This window comes from Mesoplodon densirostris, chromosome 1 (genome assembly GCF_025265405.1).
Source record: "Mesoplodon densirostris isolate mMesDen1 chromosome 1, mMesDen1 primary haplotype, whole genome shotgun sequence".
Taxonomy (NCBI): domain Eukaryota; kingdom Metazoa; phylum Chordata; class Mammalia; order Artiodactyla; family Ziphiidae; genus Mesoplodon; species Mesoplodon densirostris.
The window spans coordinates 182,020,694-182,045,410 of record NC_082661.1 but is presented as its reverse complement, the minus strand read 5'-3'; the positions used below and the strand labels follow the sequence as shown (position 1 = coordinate 182,045,410).

The 24,717-nt window shown below is 38.0% G+C and overlaps 1 protein-coding gene across 1 annotated transcript in view; it reads right to left on the bottom strand.

The window, feature by feature from the left end:
- The window catches only part of CTNNA3 (catenin alpha 3), a 1,652,440-nt gene that overhangs the window by 779,643 nt on the left and 848,080 nt on the right, over window positions 1-24,717 (bottom strand). The gene's annotated exons all lie outside the window — the stretch shown is intronic.

Genomic DNA, 24,717 nt, shown 5'->3' with positions numbered 1-24,717 from the left:
AAAATAACAGCTTGAAAATTCAAGAATAGGTCTCAAAACTGCTATGATATTGCATATGATTCATGAGTACTTCACTTAGAGTAAGTCAAATGCTGATTAAAGTTCACATTATTTTCTTCTTTAAGCTTCTGTAATATTTCTGATATAGTGCTGGGCTGCATTCAGTATGGCAGTAGGCAGAGCATTATCTCCAAGAAACCCTGATCTTCACTCTTTACAAGTCGACTCTTTAACCACTAAGCATGCAATTAGCTTAAAAGCATTAGATGCCCAATTTGTCAACTTCTGTGGGAGTTTCTGAAGTCATTTTCATGGTGTATTGTGTAAGTTATGCAGAGCCATATTGGAGTTTTGCTAACACTAAATAAAATATGCAGTGCAAATTCATACAATTTGCAAAAGTTGACCACAATTTTAGTTGACAGTATTCCAAGAACAAATTGTTTCAAGTAAAAACTGGACGCTGTTTTTGGCTCTTTGAGATAATTTGTGCAACACCTTTAAGCAGAACAGTTCTCCCTGTTATATCCTTAACCTAAATCTTTAAGCTCTTAATCACACTGAGAGTCACCTTGGTTGGTATTTTCTACATATTACTTTTGTGGGAGACAACTGAATTGAATCTAATCATACTTTTTCAGTGATACCTTATATAAAAGAGATTGAAAAAAATCATTATGTGATTCACCTCTAGGAATATTGCTACCATTTAAAATAATAAACTGAAAGAGCTCTTTAGAGGAGAACTTGAAAATCAGGAAGGCAAGTTTTAAGCAGCTGATACCTGAGGGAGTTTACAGCACGGACTCTATGAAGAGGAACATTGAAACAAAGTATAGACCATTAGGCAGCATGCCATACACTACTCCCAATGGCTAACTCACACATAAATCCATACCTTCAAGTGGAAAGACTCCTTTATAAGAAATTCAAGACCATCTATTCTCTATCCTAATCTATGTTTTTAGTCCTAGCTTCTGCCACATCTTCTCAAGTACTGTCCTTTACGGTAACAATATTTCTATACATTTCTATCTCTTCTCCCAAGTTCTTACATATAATGTACCTTTGACTACAGCAAGTGTCTCCCCAAATAACTCCCTATTAAAATCCTACCTGTTTCTCAATAGTTTCCATGCAGTTATCCCCAACAACTGTGCTCAAAAGTAAACCCTCACCTCTCCTTTTCCAATAGCATTGTGAAAATTTCCTAAAATGCTCATTTAGTTTCTGTATATGCTCATCACCTTTATGATATTGTTAAAATCTTGATGTTGCCAAGTATATCTTAAATTTTTTTTATTCCTGAAAGTAATATGTATAGAACTTATTAACTAGTGTTGACTAGTGTATAAGTGAACAACTTGATTCAAAACACAACATAGTTTTATTAAGAACCTATTAGATTCTGGAAGAGATTTTAGCATCTGCTCAAGGAACAGCTAAATCATCTATTAGCTGAGGTTGTTGGTACCCACCTAAACTTCAGTTAGACTTAGTTTTTCTCAGCAGTAGCATTAATGATATTTATGATTGGAAAGTCACCATAATCTGAGCCCATTCTGTACACAGCAAGATGTGTGGCATCCAGGGACCCCTGTGTACTAAATTCCAATAACAATGCCCAGGCACCATGAGAGACAAAAATTGAACCCACGCATCTCCAGATACCTCCTAAGGGGAAACATAGTAGAAGGCTATTAGGTCCTTTACCACATTTTCTTTTTGAGAGTGAGTGTGCAATGTGTGCATGATAGAGACTGTGTCTAGTGAAGGAAGTGGGGAGAAGAGGAAGGGAGGAATAGGAGAGAGAATTAAAATTCTGAATGTCAGAGTAAGAAAGCAATGTTAGCAATTACTCGGATTGCCACCGATACACAATGGGCTGTAAGACAGGTTCTCATTTTACCTAAAGAATCTATCGCACTTCCGGGTAAGATGGCGGAAGAGTAAGACGCGGAGATCACCTTCCTCCCCACAGATACACCAGAAATACAGCTACACGTGGAACAACTCCTACAGAACACCTACTGAACGCTGGCAGAAGACCCCAGACCTCCCAAAAGGCAAGAAACTCCCCACATACCTGGGTAGGGCAAAGCAGAGAGATTCCCGCACAGAGGAGCGGTGCCGAGCGGCACTCACCAGCCCGAGAGGCTTGTCTGCTCCCCCGCCGGGGCAGGCGGCGCTGGAGCTGAGGCTCGGGCTTCGGTCAGAGCGCAGGGAGAGGACTGGGGCTGGCGGCGAGAACTCAGCCTGAAGGGGGCTAATGTGCCACAGCTAGCCGGAAGGGAGTCCGGGAAAACTCTGGAGCTGCCGAAGAGGCAGGAGACTTTTTCTTCCCTCTTGGTTTCCTGGTACGCGAGGAGAGGGGATTAAGAGCGCCGCGTAAAGGAGCTCCAGAGACGGGCGCGAGTCGCGGCTGAAAGCGCGGAGCACAGAGACGGGCGTGGGACGCTGGGGCTGCTGCTGCCACCGCCAAGAAGCCTGTGTGCGAGCGCAGGTCACTGTCCACACCGCCCTTCCGGGAGCCTGTGCAGCCTGCCACTGCCGGGGTCCCGGGATCCAGGGGCGACTTCCCTGGGAGAACGCACGGCGCGCCTCGGGCTGGTGCAACGTCACGCCGACCTCTGCCGCTGCAGTCTCGCCCCGCACTCCGTGCCCCTCCCTCCCGCCCGGCCTGGGTGGGCCGGAGTCCCCGAGGAGGCTGCTCCTTTAACCCTGTCCTGTCTGAGCGAAGAACAGACGCCCTCCGGCGACCTACACGCAGAGGCGGGGCCAAATCCAAAGCTGAGACCCAGGAGCTGTGAGAACAAAGAAGAGAAAGGGAAACCTCTCCCAGCAGCCTCAGAAGCAGCGGATTAAAGCTCCACAATCAACTTCATGTACCCTGCATCTGTGGAATACATGAATAGACAACAAATCATCCCAAATTGAGGAGCCAGGAGTCAGTGCTGTGCCTCTGAGGTGGGAGAGCCAACTTCAGGACACTGGTCCACAAGAGACCTCCCAGCTCCACATAATATCAAATGGCGAAAATCTTCCAGAGATCTCCATCTCAACACCAGCACCCAGCTTCACTCAACGACCAGCAAGCTACAGTGCTGGACACCCTATGCCAAACAACTAGCAAGACAGGAACACAACGCCACCCATTAGCAGAGAGGCTGCCTCAAATCATAAAAAGTCCGCAAACACCCCAAAACACACCACCAGACGTGGACCTGCCCACCAGAAAGACAAGATCCAGCCTCATCCACCAGAACACAGGCAGTAGTCCCCTCCACCAAGAAGCCTAAACAACCCACTAAACCAACCTTAGCCACTGGGGACAGACACCAAAAACAACGGGAACTACGAACCTGCAGCCTGCAAAAAGCAGACCCCAAACACACTAACATAAGCAAAATGAGAAGACAGAAAAACACACAGCAGGAGAAGGAGCAAGATAAAAACCCACCAGACCTAACAAATGAAGAGGTAATAGGCAGTCTATCTGAAAAAGAATTCAGAATAATGATGGTAAAGATGATCCAAAATCTTGGAAATAGAATAGACAAAATGCAAGAAACAGTTAACAAGGACCTAGAAGAACTAAAGACGAATCAAGCATCGATTAAAAACACAATAAATGAAATAAAAATTACTCTAGATGGAATCAATAGCAGAATAACTGAGGCAGAAGAACAGATAAGTGAGGTGGAAGATAAAATAGTGGAAATAACTGCTGCACAGCAAAATAAAGAAAAAAGAATGAAAAGAACAGAGGACAGTCTCAGAGACCTCTGGGTCAACATTAAACGCACCAACATTCGAATTATAGGGGTTCCAGAAGAAGAAGAGAAAAAGAAAGGGTCTGAGAAAATATTTGAAGAGATTATAGTTGAAAACTTCCCTAATATGGGAAAGGAAATAGTTAATCAAGTCCAGGAGGCACAGAGAGTCCCATACAGAATAAATCCAAGGAGAAATACGCCAAGACACATATTAATCAAACTGTCAAAAATTAAACACAAAGAAATCATATTAAAAGCAGCAAGGCAAAAACAACAAATAACACACAAGGGAATCCCCATCAGGATAACAGCTGATCTCTCAGCAGAAACTCTACAAGCCAGAAGGGAGTGGCAGGACATACTTAAAGTGATGAAGGAGAAAAACCTGCAACCAAGATTACTCTACCCAGCAAGGATCTCATTCAGATTTGATGGAGAAATTAAAATGTTTACAGACAAGCAAAAGCTGAGAGAGTTCAGCACCACCAAACCAGCTTTACAACAAATGCTAAAGGAACTTCTCTAGGCAAGAAACACAACAGAAGGAAAAGAACTACAATAACGAACCCAAAACAATTAAGAAAATGGGAATAGGAACATACATATCAATAATTACCTTAAATGTAAATGGACTAAATGCTCCCACCAAAAGACACAGACTGGCTGAATGGATACAAAAACAAGACCCATATATATGCTGTCTATAAGAGACCCACTTCAGACCTAGAGACACATACAGACTGAAAGTAAGGGGATGGAAAAAGATATTCCATGCAAATGGAAACCAAAAGAAAGCTGGAGTAGCAATTCTCATATCAGACAAAATAGACTTTAAAATAAAGACTACTAGAAGAGACAAAGAAGGACACTACATAATGATCAAGGGATCAATCCAAGAAGAAGATATAACAATTGTAAATATTTATGCACCAAACATAGGAGCACCTCAATACATAAGGGAAATATTAACAGCCATAAAAGGAGAAATCGACAGTAACACAATCATAGTAGGGGACTTTAACACCCCACTTTCACCAATGGACAGGTCATCCAAAATGAAAATAAATAAGGAAACACAAGCTTTAAATGATACATTAAACAAGATGGACTTAATTGATATTTATAGGACATTCCATCCAAAAACAACAGAATACACATTTTTCTCAAGTGCTCATGGAACATTCTCCAGGATAGATCATATCTTGGGTCACAAATCAAGCCTTGGTAAATTTAAGAAAATTGAAATTGTATCAAGTATCTTTTCTGACCACAATGCTATGAGACTAGATATCAATTACAGGAAAAGAGCTGTAAAACATACAAACACATGGAGGCTAAACAATACACTACTTAATAACGAAGTGATCACTGAAGAAATCAAAGAGGAAATTAAAAAATACCTAGAAACAAATGACAATGGAGACACGACGACCCAAAACCTATGGGATGCAGCAAAAGCAGTTCTAAGAGGGAAGTTTATGGCAATACAATCCCACCTTAAGAAACAGGAAATATCTCGAATAAACAACCTAACCTTGCACCTAAAGCAATTAGAGAAAGAAGAACAAAAACATCCCAAAGTTAGCAGAAGGAAAGAAATCATAAAAATCAGATCAGAAATAAATGAAAAAGAAATGAAGGAAACGATAGCAAAGATCAATAAAACTAAAAGCTGGTTCTTTGAGAAGATAAACAAAATTGATAAACCATTAGCCAGACTCATCAAGAAAAAAATGGAGAAGACTCAAATCAATAGAATTAGAAATGAAAAAGGAGAAGTAACAACTGACACTGCAGAAATACAAAAGATCATGAGAGATTACTATAAGCAACTCTATGCCAATAAAATGGACAACCTGGAAGAAATGGACAAATTCTTAGAAATGCACAACCTGCCAAGACTGAATCAGGAAGAAATAGAAAATATGAACAGACCAATCACAAGCACTGAAATTGAAACTGTGATTAAAAATCTTCCAACAAACAAAAGCCCAGGACCAGATGGCTTCACAGGCGAATTCTATCAAGCATTTAGAGAAGAGCTAACACCTATCCTTCTCAAACTCTTCCAAAATATAGCAGAGGGAGGAACACTCCCAAACTCATTCTACGAGGCCACCATCACCTTGATACCAAAACCAGACAAGGATGTCACAAAGAAAGAAAACTACAGGCCAATATCACTGATGAACATAGATGCAAAAATCCTCAACAAAATACTAGCAAACAGAATCCAACAGCACATTAAAAGGATCATACACCATGATCAAGTGGGGTTTATTCCAGGAATGCAAGGATTCTTCAATATACGCAAATCAATCAATGTGATACACCATATTAACAAACTGAAGGAGAAAAACCATATGATCATCTCAATAGATGCAGAGAAAGCTTTTGACAAAATTCAACACCCATTTATGATAAAAACCCTGCAGAAAGTAGGCATAGAGGGAACTTTCCTCAACATAATAAAGGCCATATATGACAAACCCACAGCCAGCATCGTCCTCAATGGTGAAAAACTGAAACCATTTCCACTAAGATCAGGAACAAGACAAGGTTGCCCACTCTCACCACTCTTATTCAACATAGTTTTGGAAGTTTTAGCCACAGCAATCAGAGAAGAAAAGGAAATAAAAGGAATCCAAATGGGAAAAGAAGAAGTAAAGCTGTCACTGTTTGCAGATGACATGATACTATACATAGAGAATCCTAAAGATGCTACCAGAAAACTAATAGAGCTAATCAATGAATTTGGTAAAGTTGCAGGATACAAAATTAATGCACAGAAATCTCTGGCATTCCTATATACTAATGATGAAAAATCTGAAAGTGAAATCAAGGAAACACTCCCATTTACCATTGCAACAAAAAGAATAAAATATCTAGGAATAAACCTACCTAAGGAGACAAAAGACCTGTATGCAGAAAATTATAAGACACTGATGAAAGAAATTAAAGATGATACAAATAGATGGAGAGATGTACCATGTTCTTGGATTGGAAGAATCAACATTGTGAAAATGACTCTACTACCCAAAGCAATCTACAGATTCAATGCAATCCCTATCAAACTACCAATGGCATTTTTCACAGAACTAGAACAAAAAATTTCACAATTTGTATGGAAACACAAAAGACCCCGAATAGCCAAAGCAATCTTGAGAACGAAAAACGGAGCTGGAGGAATCAGGCTCCTTGACTTCAGACTATACTACAAAGCTACAGTAATCAAGACAGTATGGTACTGGCACAAAAACAGAAAGATAGATCAATGGAACAGGATAGAAAGCCCAGAGATAAACCCACGGACATATGGTCACCTTATCTTTGATAAAGGAGGCAGGAATGTACAGTGGAGAAAGGACAGTCTCTTCAATAAGTGGTGCTGGGAAAACTGGACAGGGACATGTAAAAGTATGAGATTAGATCACTCCCTAACACCATACACAAAAATTAGCTCAAAATGGATTAAAGACCTAAATGTAAGGCCAGACACTATCAAACTCCTAGAGGAAAACATAGGCAGAACACTCTATGACATAAATCACAGCAAGATCCTTTTTGACCCACCTCCTAGAGAAATGGAAATAAAGACAAAAATAAACACATGGGACCTAATGAAACTTCAAAGCTTTTGCACAGCAAAGGAAACCATAAACAAGACGAAAAGACAACCCTCAGAATGGGAGAAAATATTTGCAAATGAAGCAACTGACAAAGGATTAATCTCCAAAATTTATGGGCAGCTCATGCAGCTCAATAGCAAAAAAACAAACAACCCAATCCAAAAATGGGCAGAAGACCTAAATAGACATTTCTCCACAGAAGATATACAGACAGCCAACAAACACATGAAAGGATGCTCAACATCTTTACTCATTAGAGAAATGCAAATCAAAACTACAATGAGATATCATCTCACACCAGTCAGAATGGCCATCATCAAAAAATCTAGAAACAATAAATGCTGGAGAGGGTGTGGAAAAAAGGGAACACTCTTGCACTGCTGGTGGGAATGTGAATTGGTACAGCCACTATGGAGAACGGTATGGAGGTTCCTTAAAAAACTACAAATAGAACTACCATATGACCCAGCAATCCCACTACTGGGCATATACCCTGAGAAAACCATATTTCAAAAAGAGACATGTACCAAAATGTTCATAGCAGCCCTATTTACAATAGCCCGGAGATGGAAACAACCTAAGTGTCCATCATCGGATGAATGGATAAAGAAGATGTGGCACATATATACAATGGAATATTACTCAGCCATAAAAAGAAATGAAATTGAGCTATTTGTAATGAGGTGGATGGACCTAGAGTCTGTCATACAGAGTGAAGTAAGTGAGAAAGAGAAAGACAAATACTGTATGCTGACACATATATATGGAATTTAAGAAAAAAATGTCATCAAGAACATAGGGGTAAGACAGGAATAAAGACACAGACCTACTAGAGCATGGACTTGAGGATATGGGGAGGGGGAAGGGTAAGCTGTGACAAAGTGAAAGAGCGGCATGGACATATATACACTACCAAACGTAAGGTAGATAGCTAGTGGGAAGCAGCCGCATAGCACAGGGAGATCAGCTCGGTTCTTTGTGACCGCCTGGAGGGGTGGGATGGGGAGGGTGGGAGGGAGACGCAAAAGGGAGGGGATATGGGAACATATGTATATGTATAACTGATTAAATTTGTAAAATAAAAAAAGAAATGTCAATGGACTAAAAGATCCAATCAAAAGACAAGAGTGACTGATTGGATTAAAAAACAAGTCAACGTCTCATGCCCAAATCTATCTATTTCACTTGAGATTTTGTGGTCTGTCAAAAATGTCAAGCATTGACAAGAATAATAAACCAGATCTCACAGTGGCAAAAAAAAAAAAAAAAAAAATAGGAAAAAAAAAAAAAAAAAAAAAAAAGAATCTATCGCTTATTCTCCAGTTTAAGGCAGTGGTAGCTCTTGGTTGTCTCTTTCCACTTCACAAAAGCAGAGACAGTCAAAAGGAGGCAGGAGTAGGACAGACAAAGAGACACTTCCCACCCCCAACACACACAAAGCATCAGGAATAATATGAAAGACTTCTGCTGCGTTGGTCATAAAAACTCAATAGTTTCTGTGATGTGATTCATCAGAACAACTAAAAGATGTCAACCTTCGCCGAGCTAACAGCAATGGCACAGAAAACTTTAATAAAGGATGACAGGGGGTGACAGCATGAAGAGATTAAATAAGGACTATAAAGATGATTTCCTAATTTCTACGCAGAGCTTCACCTTAGTTTAAAAGGTTTCATTGGGTCAAAGACATTTTGTTCTCCAGGTAATAAAAGAAAGTCACTATCATTTCAAGAAGTATAGTTTTCCCTTCTCTCTTCCCTGCCTCTCCACCTCCCTCCCCCACCTTTCTTTTTTTTTTTCACCCCCAGATTTTTAATGCGTCCTTGTTCTATTTATCCAGATGTATTTGGCTCAGTCAAGCCATTTTATGGCTTTTTATTACTTTTGTATGGTATAAAAATAAATAAAGCAAGGAGAAATAGCCCCATCCTGCTTAAAAGCCCTCATTCCTTCTGTTTTCAAAGACTTAACAAATCATCAAGCAATGAGCTAGGACTGAAGGTGAATTCTGTGTGCTGAGGTAAGGGACAAAAAGGGCAGGATATTAAAACATAACCACAGATAACAGTCAGAGCCTGCCTACATTTTCTCAGAAGAGAAGATGCTCCTCAAAGGAAGCTTTAACAGAAGCCATCATTAGGTCAGCATAGCCCTGCTAATGGAAAAGGTACCACTTACAGTAAAGGGTAGGGGCAAAAAAACTCAGAAAACACAGTACACATCAGCACTGCATAGGGAAAGCAATCACATTCTTCATCAGTAAATAAACTGCCAGGAAAGGCTATATTGAAAAGAACAGTTCTGAGTATAGACTGCATTCAATGAAATCTCATTAAAATTATGATTGAATATTATAAAAACTGTCCCAATGTGATCTAGACTTATAATCTTAACTATGAGCCTTTCCATGAATTCTGCCTCACCATTGCTCCCATATAACTATCACAGTTAACGGCACTCTCTCATGTGGTTCCCTAAAGCTGCCCACACGTTTGGAAAAAGTCACTTTATAAATAAACTCTTCTTGAGTTATCTGAATTTGAGTGTTCCATCTGTTTCCTGTTGGGACCCTGCTGGAGAACTTTCTAATACTGGGCTGTCCAATATGACAGCTACTGGTCATATGTGGCTAATAAAATTTAAATGTAAATTAATTAAAATTAAATAGCATTAAAAATTCAATTCCTCAGTTTCTTAATTTAAAGTGAGCAATAGCCACATGTGTCTAGTGGCTAGTGTACTGTACAGCACAGATACAGAATACTTATCTCAGAAAGATGGATTAAATAGCACTGTTCTAAAACATATCTTTGCTTATTCAAATGTATAATGAGTTCCTACTTTTACATAAGTCACCTTTTATTTGAGAATAAAATAATGAGCAAGAAACAAACAAAATCCCAACCCTCAAGATGTTTAGTAAAGAAAATCGAGATCTAATTCTGTCCCTTTTTGTTCTGAAAATCTTCACTCTATTCCCATTGCTAATGGAATTAAGAACAAACTCTTGATCATAGTGTTCCAAGGCCCCACAGGATCTACTCCCATATTCACTCATCAAACATTAATGAGATACCTTAATGGATCTTTTATTTTCTAGGCTATATAATCACAACTTGGGAACTCACAACAGGTGAGTGACAGATAGATCTTCATTTCAAACACATCAGTCTGGCTGGAGTCTGCACAATGTATTTGAGGAGATTAAGAACATAGACATGCCAAAGAGTTAGACAGTTCCAGCAACAGCCCACAGGAGAGATGAAAAGTGTGAAAATTCATGCAATGGCAGTCATGAAACCAAGCAGGACCCTGTGGGGCTCCTGGGCACAGAAGCCTTTCTGTGTCCCCTGTTTCTTGTTTGTAGGGAATAGATTCCAGCCTCCATGAGCTTCCCTGAGTTCCAAAGGGCAGATCCAAACAGTTGCTAATCAGGGAAGGGATGTGATTCGGAGACAAGGGAGGAGCAGTCAAGAAACAATAGTGCAGCCTTGGGGCAGCGCCCTCTCAAGGGATACACATAATATCTTTCAGCTCTTCTGCAGAACCAAAACCCCCACCAAAGGGAAGATGTTCCACAGAGAAGGTCACAGTGTGATAACCTAGAGAAACTCATCAGGAGACCACCTGAGGCCAGATTAAAGGAACCAGAGAAGCTCATTAGGAGACCATGTGAGGCCAGAATAAAGGAGTGCAGGTCCTGCACACACCCTGATCATTATCAGCAACTCTGCCCTTGGACCATTGCTATAAACCTCCTCACAAAATCCCTCCAGGTTGGGACACACGGTTTTGAGAGGCACGAGCCCACTGTGGTCCCCTTTGCCTGGCAAAGCAATAAAGCTATTCTTTTCTACTCCACCCAAAACTCTGTCTCCAAGATTAGATTCAGCACTGGTGCACAGAGGCTGAGTTTTCAGCATCAGTCAGGATGAAGATAAGAGACTTAAGGACTCTGAATGAGTAATCTGGGTAGGATGACACTGACAGATGCTGGCGGGTGAAGAAGAGAGAACAATCTCTCTCACTAGACTTTACAGTCCTTGAGGGAGAGAAACTTTGCACATGTAATTTATCCCTCATAGCGCCCAGCACAGTGTTTTGCACATAGTAGGAGCTCAGAAGTAATTTGTTGAATAAATAGAGGAGAGAAAGATTGGATAATCTTTGGCAAATCTTTGGCAAATCTCATAACATTTCTAGATCTTATTTTTCACACCCATTAAATGAAGATTTGCCCCAAATTGTTCCCATATTTCTAACTCATATTCTATGAAAGGGCCATGTTCTCTTTTAAAAATTATAGAATAATCTGTCACTTTTATTGTACAATATCTTGCATAAACAGCTGTTAAAAATGTGTTGGAAACATTCATGCATAATATAAATCTGCATTGGTACAAATAAAAGAAGACTTTTGAACTAGGAAGGCCACGATGCTGACCTTATAAAAACTAGGAAGTCTCAAATACTAAGGGATGAGGTTTAAAGCAAATGAAAATTTATCTAATTCACAGTCAAAAGAAAATGTTATCAGTGCAGAGAGGAGTTCTGTATGGAGTTTAAAAAGCAAGAAAAAAATGTTTTTGTTGTTATTTTGTTATGTTTTCTTTTTGGTTTTGTTTTTTAAATGTGTGCCATTTTATTCAACCTTTTAAAATGACACAGTTCCCTTTAAATGGGAAATCTTTATTTCATGGTAAATATGAATTATGATGCCCTTAAATTAGTTCCTCTCTACAGAAATAGCTTTAAAAATATTTTATGTTTAACACATAGCAGAGGCACAGATTCTAGTCCACATTTTTTGGGCATGAAAGACATACAAATAGACGAACATAAATGAAAAATGAATTATCTTCTAGACTGCCACTGTACTGAGTGGCATGTCAGGAAAACTTCTTAACATGGTATCCTAAAAAATCTTTCTGAATCAAGGTTTGTGCTATGAAAATGAAATTAAGACAAACAAAATTAACTCTGAGATTTGAAATAAGGTTTTTAAAAATAACTTTATAAGAACCAAATGACTTAGCTAACAAGGGAAATAGGTTGAAGATTTCAAGTGTCTTAAACTTTCATATCTTTTGGGGAAGTACAATGCCACCCCAAGTAGCTGCCTGCTGGGGTGGAACTGGAAGTCAGTGAGTGGGAACCAACTTTGTCCAATGTCTGCCACGGCTAAGTATTTTACATGTATCTCCTCAAATGCTATTCTCCATAACTTCACACATTTGTGCATGAAGACACTGAAGCTCAGTAAGTTTAAATACTTACCCCAGGAGGAAACATAGTAAGTGGTAGGATCAAACTGAACTGAGTCTAATCTCATACTTTACCTACCATACTTGAATGAGCAGTAACTTAAACCCAAATTAATGTTTTATATAAATTTATATCTTAAAAATAACGAGCAGAGTAGCATAGAAGTTTGTGGAGTCAGTTAAAATTGTTTGAATCTGTGGCTTGATGGCTTTGTGTCCTTGGACAATTAATCTCTCAAAGTTTTAGTTTCCTTACCAATAAAATGAAGATAATATAGCAATTATATCATACGGTTACTGTAAGGAATAAAGAGATGAAGGATGTACAAGTTACAGCAAATAGTAAGGGCTCAAGACATGTCAGCAGTTATTATGGTACTTATCAAGAATGGCACCATCGGGCTTCCCTGGTGGCACAGTGGTTGGGAGTCCACCTGCCAATGCAGGGGACACGGGTTCGTGCCCCTGTCTGGAAAGATACTGCATGCCGTGGAGTGGCTAGGCCCGTGAACCATGGCTGCTGAGCTTGCGTGTCCAGAGCCTGTGCTCCGCAACGAGAGAGGCCACAACAGAGAGAGGCCTGCGTACCACAAAAAAATAAAAATAAAAAAAGAATGGCACTATTGTTACTAACACTTGCATTTCCTCAACTACACCAGCCAGCTGATTTCCCTATGCTTTTCAAAACACTAAACCTTTATCTTGGAATGCCCTAATCAGTTCTCTTTCAACAGGAAATTTCTTAATTCATAACTCAAATTCAGTCCAAGCACCTCAGTCATCTTTTCTGACTCTCCTCAATCTAAACTGCACAATAATAAAAAATAAGACATAAAAATAAAAACCCCTCTCATCTCTTTTTCCACTAATTTCTCCACATATTTTAATTATAGTACCTGTGAAACTTCTTGTCATCTTTTATTTACACTCTGACTCATCTTTTAAATTGCCAAGTCTGTAATCTTAGTATCTACTCAGTGTTTGGCACTCAGTTAATGGTTGTGGATGAAATACATAGATGGAAAAATGGTTAACCACATTTTTATTATAGTAAATAATAATCAAATAGTTTTATTAATAAAAATTATTATTTATCTTTTTTTAAGTAATTAATAATCATCCTGTTAGTTGTCAAATATTTTATTCAATCAGTGTTTTTGTTCAAAGACTATTACCATTACTCCTTACAAGAAGGTACAACATAAATTTGGTGTGAGGATGAAACTAATATGTGGATCAGAAAATGGGAGTTTTGAAATAAGCAACCTGTGTGACCTTAACTAAGTTGAACCCCCTCTCTTGTCCTTATTCTTTGCATCTGTAAAAGAAGGCCATGAGACTAAATGATCTCCAGAGTCCCTCCCAGCTCTTGGAACAGGAGGTGTTACAGTTCTCTGTTGATATATAGTCTAGTAAGTGTCTAGTCAAGCACTGAGAACATGACACTGCAGTCTGGTGCACGTGTTCTCAGACCAGAGATGCCTATGTCAGATCCCATGACTTCAACAGATATACCCCAAGCATGACAGAAACATTTGTGGGTCTGCACTGCAATAACATTCAAATTGTTTTACTGGTGATGTTCCTCACCTCCTTTGAATCTCAGAGATGGATATAAACCATGGCCTTCTCCTTTAACGATGTTGCCATGGAAAATCTGTTATACATATGTGCAAGCGCAGAGGCAAAGATCCACTCCAGTGACCAACAGGTAACTTTGAAAGTGACTGGAAGTGAAAGTGACTGGAAGAGTCAGGAGTAACCTGATACTTTTTTTTCGAAAATCACTGGCCCTTTCACTAACTGTGCTGTTTTGTGATAACTTGTCTCAATCCCCGCCTCCCATTTTTCCTCTCTTGCTGCTAGAGTTTATTGTCCTCCACTCAAGCCCAGCAAACTCTGGAACTGACACTGTTCTTAATAAAAAGAAACTGAAAAGATAGAGTTTATTAATTTCAGTGATTCAGCATTAACCTAAATTTGTTGTGACCCCTGCTCTAATGGGTTTCAGATCTTGCCAGCTCCTAGGTCAGTGACTATTCCTATAAATCACACTACTAGGTCAGTGACTATTCCTATAAATCACACTACAGTTACTATTAAATAAAAGGAGTATGTTCAAAATTGAAGGTTCTACTTAGGTTCAGAGTAGAATCCAAGGGTATTGTATACATTAAAGGTACCTAAATGCATGTCTGAGGTTCATGCAGTGAAAATACAAAACACAGATAATCAAGGTATTTTACCATATTTCCATCTTTTATGTTAAAATTTTTGTCATTTCTTTTATAAAGTGATGGCTTGGTTATTTAATGGTAACATAACATTTTTATTTGACATAGCAAAATAACAGAAAACCTTCTGTCAGTCTCACAGGTTGTGTATGTGCATGTGTTTTGTTTCTAACTGTCTAAATAAATATAAAGCTTTGCTAATTAATGGTTTAAAACAATGAAATAAGAAATCTGCCTAATCTCACAATCAAAATTGACTAAATCAGTTAGTTGTGCTGCTGACGTATAAACAGATTGAAATAATTTCGGTGCTTTTGAAACTGGACCTATTTTCCCAGCTTGTTCAGGACTTTTTATCAATTGCATTGCATTTAAATCAATTGCATTGATTTTAAAATAGCATTTGTGTTAAACTGCTTGGTTTGTATAATAGTGGTATAATAGTTGGTATAATAGTGGAATCAGATAGATATTCTTCAAATCTTAGTTCCAAGACTTATTAACAAGGTGACCAAATACCAGCTATGTAAGCTAAGCTTCAGTCTCATCATCTATAGAATTAGGATGACAATACTTGCTTTAGGGGTTGTTGTGAGAATTAAATGAGATACTGTACATAAAACATGTAGGGCCGTAATTGTCTTATAGCTGACATTTAATAAAGTATATTTATTATTAGCAATAAAAACAATTGTCTGTTAGATCACTGAGGGTAAAGAGCATAAACTATTTTATTCACTGCTATATTTCCAGTGCTTGGCCATAATAGATGCTCAGTGTTTACTGATTTGAATGAATAAAAAAATGATTGAACTGATGAATGAATTAACATATGAAACATGATAGAGATCTATCTGAAAAAGATTTGCCTATTTTCATCTAAAAGATTGTAGATCTTGTTACACAGGACATGGATCCCTTGAAAACAGTATAATCTTCAGGACAGTCAATGTAGACAAAATATAGATATCTAGGCCAAAGTTCATAAATCCTCTTATTTCAGTTAATGGTTAAACTTTGTATTATGTCTTTACTGACATTTCAATTTCCAAAATCCCCTTATTGAGTCATTGTCAGAGGTTGCTAGCATATTCCAGAAGGAGATATGGCTCATTCTAGACATCCTTTTGATTTTGTGATGCCTGACCCAACACCAGCTTCATGACAGTGCCTATCCATGAAGAAAACAACTTTATGTTAAATAAGAGTGGCTGTAAGAAAGTGGAAGAATGCAATATTTTGTGTTGTCAATTATACCTTGAGTTCTTATGGCAAAAGCTTTTTTTATGACATTCAAAACCACTACCAGAGTCTAATATGCAATGATACGGCATTATACACACAGACAAAATAAATTATTTTCCTTTTTGGGCCTCTCACTGTTGTGGCCTCTCCCGTTGCGGAGCACAGGCTCCGGACACGCAGGCTCAGTGGCCATGGCTTACGGGCCCAGCCGCTCCGTGGCATGTGGGATCTTCCCGGACCGGGGCACGAACCCGTGTCCCCTGCGTCGGCACGTGGACTCTCAACCACTGCGCCACCAGGGAAGCCCCCTATTTTCCTTCTTTTAAACAGAACCACTGTCCTCTAGTAATTTTTCTGTCTCTACAATGCTTTGGGAGGTAGAGTATTAGAACAATACTGATCTCATTAAAATTTTATCGTCTGTCATTCCTACAGTTTCTTAAGTTTAATTCCCACTCCTTTTGTTTCCTAAGCTAGGTTTTCATAGTTTAATTATACTCAATATGTCAAACTTCAGCCAACAGTGAGCTTTACAGAGTTTGAGTTACAGTCTAATTTTTTCTACTGCCCATACATACAAAATCTAGACCACATAGATTTCCACCATTTTGATTACTGTTTTCACTCTCACCATCAATTGTAATCTGTGTCTTTCAGACATGTTTATTTTTAACACTATAAAATAAGAGTACAATGGATTTATTTTTTATTGATTAAAGTAAATACTTTCTATCATTGCTGTCTTCAATTAACACTTTCAAGGCTCATAATTCAAAGAGTTTCAGATTCTGCAGCATGGAGGAAAGTTAAAGAAAGGTTCCACTTTGAAGAAACTTAGCCTATAAAATTCTTTTTCTTTAAAATTAATTTTAGCAGGTAATAATTTTCTTCACAATTAAAATTTCCTTATAAATAAAAGATAATAGGCATATTCTTTTATATCAAGTATGCTTAGCCTATTGAAAAGATATTATTTTTTATGAAATTTGATTTGTGCATATATCTTTAACAGAAAAAAGTCTCATAAACAAAATCTAATTTATGTGCAGTCAGAATAACTACTGATCCATGTGGTGTAATTTGAAAGGCACCAATGGCGACTGCTTGAAAATATTCTGTCCCTCCCATGCACCCACTCCCAGACCCTACCCGGTATATGAAATTTTCCATTCCTCTCTATTACATTTAAAATATACATATGGCATTTCACACTGAGGTACCAGACCAAGACAATGATTTTCAAAAGAAATAATTAACCTCACATATATAACGAAGGTATAAAGGTCAAAATGTGTGGAGACTGAGGAAGATTTTTAGGAGAGGATTTATATGGACAAAGCTAATCTGAGATTCCCATCCTCCCCCTACATACTCATTCACACAAGTCTAAAAGGGACCATTTAGAAGGTGTAATGAGTCCCTGGCAGCTGAGATTCAGTGGGCAAATGTCAACTCTCTCCTGAGAGATCTACCTGCTAAAAGGTGGTTGGCTAGTTGCTGATGAATAGACAGAAGAGGTGACTGAATTCTAATGTGTGAACATTTTCTGTGGTCCAGATGTGAACCTCTTGCCAAAGAAAGCTGGTCTGGGGTCAACTTGGTTTTTGTTCAAGATCATTTCCTCCATCAGTAAATAAAGGTAAGTTATATCAATGACTGTATTTAAGAATAAGCAGGCAGCTGCAGGAGAAGTATCACTCACATCCAGTGAATTGCAGGTGAAATGGGGACCTTCAAGGAACTCGTGAAATCACTGGTGCCAGATTTTTTTCCATTTGCCCCTCCAGATCCACTCACTACCATTTTGCATCACATTCTAAGCCCAGATTTTATAAAGATGTTCCCTTGTTCCCTGCCTTCAGGTGGATCTGGTCAGTAGGAGGCACAGGAAGATGAGAGGAGAGTAAGGTTGGGGTATTTATTTTCTGGTTGCTATTCTGAGGGATTGCTATAAGCTGACTGTATTTGTCTCCTGAAGACACAGCTTCTGTCAGGCAGCCTTCTTCATACACAAGCTGGGGAAGACTCATTCACAGCCCTATCTGGAATGAGTTTTTCCCTGTTTCTCTGCCTTCTCACTCCTCCATGGCAGAAGGTAAATTCTCAGGGAAGTGCTGAACAGCCTTAGTTTAGAGAAAAAGAAATAGGAAGCCCTTTTATGACCAAGCCCAGTCCCTTGTCTAGTTTTGTTAGTTCTAGTTCTCCTGGAAGGGAGGAGGGGCAAGTGACAGGCCACAGAAAAAGCACAAAAGTAGGCAGGCACTAGTGGCAAAAGATATTCTCATTCTCAATCTAATCAGCAACATTTAAAATGAAATGAAATATCATTTGGCCAATGGCATGTGTAATAGATACTTGTGCTACCAAGTCTTCTCAAATATGCAGATTTAGTGAGTGATTCTTCTGCAGACTATCAAGGCACAGAGATTTCAAGGTCCTTCAGTAAGCTTTAATTAATGTTATCAAACAGAGCCTAGAAAACGCCCGCATATCTGAGAGGCAAAACTAGATACTGCATATTCAAAAGAGAAGCTATAAAATAACCATTTGAAATGTGCTTAGGAATCCGAAGCGATTACTGCTGCTATTTTACCATCTCTTCAGGAGATTTATACATTACTCTTCATCTTAAGTTTGCAAGGCAAAACTAGGTAACACCTTGGCTTCATTATTATTTAGCCCTGAACAAAACTCAGTAAATTTAACTTAATAAATGATATCATCTATTTTGTTTCAGGGGGTGTTCAGAGTCTTAAATGTTAGGTTTTTATTTATTTAATGACCACTGCTCTCTTTCCCAAGGGTCAACTTTCCTCCTCACTGAGACTGTGCAAACTGGCCTACCCAGTAGTAGAGACGGACATCTGGGGAGTCATAAACCAGGTACCTCTGAGCTGGGGTGATTTGGACGCAGTGTTATATATCAGTTCCAGATGTCAGGGAAGACTGATATAGCAGTGCAAATCTCCCGATGAAGCACAGCTGAGTTGCAGGAGATTGCTGTGATGATAATCGCCAGAACAAACCATAAATTCTGGATGCAGAATTAGGAATGGCCTGTAAACAGCAAATAATGGGTGTCTAAATTGAAAATGAAGTATCTGTTGCCTGTAATATTTCTTTCAGTGTGGCTTAGGGAGCCAGTAACGTTCGAGACAGGCATGATGTTTCTCAATGTCTCCCATTAGAAAGCCAAGCATATTAACTCCTCCTTCCATCAACCTCAGGAAACGGAACTAAATGAACTAGCTAGAAATCATGGGGCATAAAATACAGATTTAACACTATGCAGCAAGAGCATTTCAGGTTAACAAAAAATACAGAGAAGCACAAATATTGCATTTAAAGAACCACCGTAGCAAGCACTAAAGGAAAGAGCTTAAATAATTTACCTGGGTTACTCTCTCACACATACTTATATATTAAAAAAATGAATAAAACTTGACTTTCCTGCACCTGATTGTAAGGAGATGTCAGTCAATTTAGTGTGAATCTTGATTACACAACAATTTTACAGATATGGAAGTATATGGATCGAGGATAACTACAGATACATACTGTTGAAACTGGGCTATGACTTGAAGGATATTTTTGCCACTTTATTAAATAGGTAAGAATCATGTAATAAGCACATTTTTAGTTCAGTGGGATAATTTATAAATAATAAGTATGTTACTGGTTATAAGTATGTGAAAAACTTTCTTCCACCATTTTATAAATAAAACACTATTTTTGCTCTATTTAAATGCTTTGTTCTTATGACAACAAACTAAAGCCAAGATTTATAGGTTAGTGGTATCTAAATTCATGAAAATTTACTATTACTCCTGCTCAATCAATGAAAGCATACAATCCATTTAACCAAGATTTTATTTTTTTAATACTGAACTTATGGAAGAATAAAAATTCTTGTGGATTCTTGGTACTGTAATGAAATAGAATGTTTTCTGTATTGATCTAAACTAATAAGATGCATGAAGCAGTTCCCCATGAATGTGGGGTGGGGGTAGGCTGGTGCTGTTCAAGATATCTGACAAGCAGGAGTGCATGGGCAGGGGGCACTCAGGGACCTGGAGCAGCAGGGGGGCACTGTTGCTTATTGGTATGAAAGTATCTACGTATTTAAGTCAGCAGTGCTCTGTAGGGGCAAGATGCTGAATGTTCGCTTGGCAGCATTTGCTGCTGGAGAGGTGAAGGAGAAAAATTTAAATTGATACACAGCAATCACAAGGCATACCGGGGACTCTTTATAAGCATTGTGCCTCAATTAGGAGGTGTCTCTACCTAAAAGAATGTTCCCTACCCCAACCTCCATCACTCTACAGGCCAGAAATAGTCAGGTTAAAGAGAAAGAGAGCTAAGAGACAGAAATACTACTTCTGAATTAACAAGTAAAGCCACGACCAATACTTTGCAGAGTACATGGAAGAGAACCAAAGGCTAAATCATACCAATAATGTAACAGCAATAATGACAAATATTAATAGTTTACTTGTAATGTACCAACCACTGGATCTACAGACGTTATTTTATTGAATCCTCTCAACGACCCTACTAAGTAATTACGGTCTGCTTTTGGCATAAGCAAACTGAAGCTGAGAGGAGCAAACTGTCCCTCGTGAACACAGAGCTACAATGTGACAGACACAGACTTAGGACACAGGTGTGTCTGACGCCTGAGGTTTTCATTGCTATGTTACTTTTCTCCCATATTGCTAAACACTTGTTTCTAGAAATGTACGTTATTAGATTAGCAAATATTAACTGAAAAGAACCCATGTACAAAAGAGCAATATCCCAGCAAAGAATATGTTTGACAAGGGCAGTATGAGGCACAAAAGAGGACCATCAGGCAATGGAAGAAGGACACAATTTCATACAGAACATCAATTAATTCCTTTGCATCCTTGGAGCGGAGGGATATGAGTTGAATATCAAAGAACCACTGGAAAATTTCCATATTTTGTGATATACCATAGTTATTGTGCAATTAAATATATGTTATCCTCACCTTAAGTTATAAGATTGGTCATCCTAATCAAGTAGTTTTATCGTCTTAATAAAATTTGAACCAAAGAACGTCTTCATGTCCAAAGCTCCTGACCTTTCCACCCAAACTTGGATCTCTTCACCACCAGCCATGAAGGGCCACACACTGGAAATGCAGATTCCACCCCGGCTCCTCCAATGCTTGCCAATAGCTCATCAAGGCCTTTTATTAATACTGCTGGAATCCACTCATTCTTAACCACCACCACTACCATAATCCTTTATTGCTTGTACTATTGTTACCATTCTCTAACTGGTCTACCTGTAACTTTCACCCTCCCAGCCTCTGAGCCAATGCATTCTCCAATCCGCAGTCAGTGTGATTCTGAAATAAATAAATAATTAGAAATTCCCTTCGTGTCACATCCCCCACTTTAAAGCCCATCACTGGTTTCCCTTTAAAAGTTTTCTAACAGGGACCCAAATCCTTATATCCTAAAGGTCCTAAAGTCTTATATCCTAAGGCCGTGATTTGGCTTCTGCCTAACCATCTCTCCAGCTCTGTCTCAGGCCACCTCTTGACTATTTATGTGCCAACCATTACGGCTTTCCAGATTCTTAAACATGTCATTCCCTCCCTCTCCACAGGGCTCTGTTCATGCTGTTTTCTCAACTCAGAATTCTCTTCCCACACTCACCTCCTGTATTCAGATCATGGGTATTTCCTGCTCATCCTTGAGATCTCAGTTCCAATGCTGCTCCTGCCAGAAAGCCTTCCCAGACTCACAACTATTAGAGATGCTTATTGCAGCTTGTAATTATAAATTCTTTTTTTGTCATTAATTGATTAATGTCCATCTCTCCCAATTAATAGACTGGAAACACTAGGAGGGCAAAGGACTGAGTCACTTTTGTTTACCACCCTCCCTAGCACTTAGTATATGCCTGACACTTATAATCTGCAATAATTATTATTGAATAAGTGAATGAATTAATTGCTCATATTTATAAGGATATTAGATATTTTTATAAGAATATTGGGGCTGAATGGCCCTTATTACAATTAATATTTTCTTATCTGAGTAAGCAGTACTCTGTGGAAAATACTATCTTGCCAATGTTTATTCCTATATGGGTGGACTACATTTTTCATTCATCCGCTAAATTATCTGGTACATTTTTAACTTGTACAACTGCCAAATATGTAAGATTTCACTGGGAAAATGGCACACCATATGAAAGAGTAACAATACTTCTTAAGGACTATTTTGTAAAATAATTTTAAAAGACTGATAACATTACACTAACAAATTATACATTATGATGAGACATTTACCTCTTTATTTCACCAGTTGCCTATATAGCTTTGATATACCAAATGTTGACTTAAAATATCTTATTTTCTAAAAATATATCTATTTTTTATTTTATATATTATATTATGTATTACATATTTTAATATATATATATATAAAATCTCCTTTAACATTTAGCTTGTAAAGTAATTATCTTTTCTGAAAATGTGTACATTTGTTCTGGTCTTGAGGTTAAAAAAGGTACTCGAAATCAACTATCATTTACAGGAACAAGTATTGTCATGATGTCTATTAATATTCTCCATATTTCGTTATTTTTAACTTGTGACTCAGTATCATTAATTCATATGAAGCAAAAATTTAAGTTTTAAGTGCTCCAGAGCACTGTTTCTCAAACTTCAGTGTCCATAAGAATCACCTGTGCATCTTGTTAAAGTGTAGCTTCTGTTTCTTTAGGTCTACCTGCAGTCTGGAATTTTGCATTACTAACAATCTCCCAGGTGATACTGATACATCAAGTCCATGAACCATACTTTGAGTAGCAAGGCTATAGGATAAATCAAATACTCATAACTAAGTCCCACACTGCTGATATACCTGACATTCTCTGTTCTTTATCTTTTTGCTTTGAATTCTGGCACACAAACATATACAATCCCTTAATGTTATCAATGTCAAAAATCAAAAGTCAATTACCACTTGGCAATCTATCTCACCTATCTGTTTTTGAAATATCAAAATCTAACCTGAAATAGTAGCTATAGTATTAGGCAAAATCATGGAAGATATTATGAGGAGTAATTATAGCAGTCTAAAACAAACTTCTAAAGATTGCTTGGCCACCCACATATGAGCATGAGTTTGCGTAAAAGCTGTCCTATTTAGGAAATTATCTTTTCTACAGGTTCACAAGAGTGTTGAAGCGTTTTCTAACTATTGCTTTTCATTGATCAACAGAATATGGAAAACAAAAGAATCTTACTAAATATGTACAGAAATCGCTTCATTTGTAAATGGAAAATTGAGTCAAACAAAAGTCCAGGACCAGATGGCTTCACTGACGAATTCTACTAAACATACAAAGAAGAATTTATACCAATCCTTCTCAAACTATTCCAAAATACTGAAGAGGAGAAAACTCTCCTAAATTCATTCTATGAAGCTACCATCACCCTGACACCAAACTCAGACAAAGACATTATAAAAAAAAAAAAAAGAAAGAAAGAAAACTGCAGGCCAATATATTTGATGAATACAGATGCAAAATTCCTCAACAAAATTAGCAAACCCAACCCAACAACACACACAAAGGATCATACACCATGACCAGGTTGTATTCATTCTAGGGTTGCAAGGATGGTTCAACATACACAAATCAGTAAATGTGATATACTACATTAACAAAAGGAAAGACAAAAACTACATGATCGTCTCAACAGATGCAGAAAAGGCATCAGACAAAATTCAAAATTCATTCATGATAAAGACACTCCCAATGCAATAGAAATAAAAGCAAAAATAAACAAATGTGACCTAATAAAACTTAAAAGCTTTTGCACAGCAAATGAAATCATAAACAAAATGAAAAGACAACCTAAGAACTGGGAAAAATATTTGTAAACGATGTGAGTGACAAAGGCTTAATTTCCAAAATATATAAACAGTGCATACCACTCAATAACGACAACAAAAAAAATCCTAATCAATAAATGGGCAGAACACCTAAATAAACATTCTCCAAAGAAGACATACAGATGGCCAACGGGCATATAAAAAGATGCTCAACATGCCAATTATTAGAGAAATGAAAATTAAAACTACAATGAGGTATCACCTCACACTGATCAGAATGGCCATCATTAAAAAGTCCACAAACAATAAATGCTGGAGAGGGTGTGGAGAAAAAGGAACCCTCCTACACTATTGGTGGGAATGTAAATTGGTGTAGCCACTATGGAAAACAGTATTGAGGTTCCTAAAAACTAAAAACAGAGCTACCATCTGACCCAGCAATCACACTCCTAGGTGTATATCCAAAGAAAACCATAATTCAAAAAGATATATGCACCTCAATGTTCACAGCAGCACTATTTACAATAACCAAGACATGGAAGCAACATAAATGTCCACTGACAGATGAATGGATAAAAAGAGGTGGTGTATATATATATATATATTATATAATATATATATAATATATATATATATTATATATATATATATATTCATTCATACAGTGAATACTACTACAAATGAAATAATGC